Source organism: Argentina silus (assembly GCF_951799395.1).
Source record: "Argentina silus genome assembly, chromosome: 4".
NCBI lineage: Eukaryota > Metazoa > Chordata > Actinopteri > Argentiniformes > Argentinidae > Argentina > Argentina silus.
In genome coordinates, this window is record NC_139658.1 from 20,655,527 (window position 1) to 20,658,026 (window position 2,500).

A 2,500-nucleotide genomic window follows, 5' to 3' on the forward strand; every position below is an offset into this window, starting at 1 on the left:
GTGTGTGTGTGCGTGTCTGCCTGTCTATCTGTATGTGTGTGTGTGTGTGTGTGTGTGTGTGTGTGTGTGTGTGTGTGTGTGTGCGTGTGCGTGTGAGTATGTGTGTGTCTGCCTGTCTATCTGTATGTGCGTGTGTGTGTGTGTGTGTTTGTGTGTGTGTGTGTGTGTGTGTGTGTGTGTGTGTGTGTTTGTGTGTGTGTGTGTGTGTGTGTGTGTGTGTGTGTGTGTTTGTGTGTGTGTGTGTGTGTGTGTGTGTGTGTGTGTATGTCAGTCTGTATGTCTGGGCAAGCGATACTGGAGGGCTGAGGGGGGCTGAGGGGGCAGCGGAGTGTGTGGGTGTGTGTGTGTGTGTGTGTGTGTGTGTGTGTGTGTGTGCGTGTGAGTATGTGTGTGTCTGCCTGTCTATCTGTATGTGCGTGTGTGTTTGTGTGTGTGTGTGTGTGTGTGTGTGTGTGTGTGTGTGTGTGTGTGTGTATGTCAGTCTGTATGTCTGGGCAAGCGATACTGGAGGGCTGAGGGGGCAGCGGAGTGTGTGTGTGTGTGTGTGTGTGTGTTTGTGTGTGTGTGTGTGTGTGTGTGTGTGTGTGTGTGTGTGTGTGTGTGGGTGTGTGTGTGTGTGTATTTGCCTGTCTGTCTGTCTGCCTGTCTGGTGAGTGATGCTCTTGGCCGGGCTCCCGCCTCCACCATCAGGCCACCGCAGCTCATCCAGAACGCTGCCGCCCATCTGGTGTTCAACCTCCCCAAATTCTCCCATGTCTATCCCCCACCGACGTGTGTGCGGCACTGAGCAGGACTAACGCACGCAAGGCTGCTGGTCCTGATGGGATCCCCGGACGTGTCCTCAGGGCCTGCGCAGTGCAGCTGACTAAGGTTTGGACTGACATATTCAACCTGTCCCTAGCCCAAGCAGCTGTCCCCGCGTGCTTCAAAACCACCACCATCGTGCCGGTGCCAAAACACTCCACTGCAACGAGCTTAAATGACTTCCGACCAGTGGCACTCACGCCCATCATCATGAAGTGCTTCGAGAGGCTGGTCTTAGCTCAACTCAAGACCTGCCTACCACCCACACTGGACCCCTTTCAATTCGCCTACCGGCAGAACAGGAGTACAGAGGATGCCATTTCAACGGCACTTCACTCCGCCCTGTCCCACCTCGACAAGACTAACTCTTATGTGAGAATGCTGTTTATTGACTTCAGCTCAGCATTCAACACCATCATCCCCTCCAAACTGATCTCCAAACTCAGGCAACTGGGCATCAACCCCTCCCTCTGCAACTGGATTCTAGACTTCCTGACCAACAGGCCGCAGTCTGTTAGGCTTCACAACCACACCTCCTCAACCCTCACCCTGAACACCGGCGTTCCACAAGGCTGTGTGCTGAGCCCCCTCCTTTACTCCCTCTTCACCTACGACTGCACACCTGTACATGGCTCAAACACCATTGTTAAGTTTGCAGACGACACAACGGTGATCGGTCTCATCAGCAACAACGATGAGTCGGCCTACAGGGAGGAGGTCCAGCACCTAACAGTGTGGTGCAACGACAATAACCTGGCTCTCAACACCAAGAAGACCAAAGAACTCATTGTGGACTTCAGGAAGTCTAAAGCTGGCGCACACACCCCCATCCTCATCAACGGGACTGAGGTGGAGCGAGTCACCAGCTTCAAGTTTCTGGGTGTCCACATCTCTGAGGACCTCTCCTGGACCCTCAACACCTCCACCCTGATAAAGAAGGCTCACCAGCGTCTCTTCTTCCTGAGGAGACTAAAGAAGGTCCATCTATCTCCTCAGATCCTGGTGAACTTCTACCGCTGCACCATCGAGAGTATCCTTACCAACTGTGTCACAGTATGGTATGGCAACTGCTCGGCATCGGACCGGAAAGCACTGCAGAGGGTGGTGAAAACTGCCCAACGCATCACCGGTTCCTCACTCCCCTCCATCGAGGCTGTCCAGGGCAAACGATGCTTGCGTAAGGCACGCAGCATCGTCAAGGACATCTCTCACCCCAACCATAGACTTTTCACCCCACTCCCCTCCGGGAGGCGCTACAGGTCTCTCCGCACCCGAACCAGTAGGTTCAGAGGCAGCTTCTTCCCTGCGGCTGTCACCCTGCTGAACACGAACACTACACCTACCTGACAACCTACTACCCCCGCAACCCCCCCCCCCCCCCCACCCGGACAATTGCACTATTGCACTATTACTCCCCTCCCCTGCTCCTACTCTTACTCAATACCACTGCTCTTCTGTACATACCTGTCCATACTGTTCATACTGTTCATAATGCACATAATGCACATATCCTATATTTTCTTTAATACTACTGCACATACTGTAGATACTTGTTTATACTGTTTATACGGCATTCCATATTTATATTTATTCTGCATCTACCTCATGTTACTGTTAATACATATATACTGCTAGACTGCATTACCTATACAGCTCATATGCTGCGACACTGCTCATACTGTAACTATTTATTCTG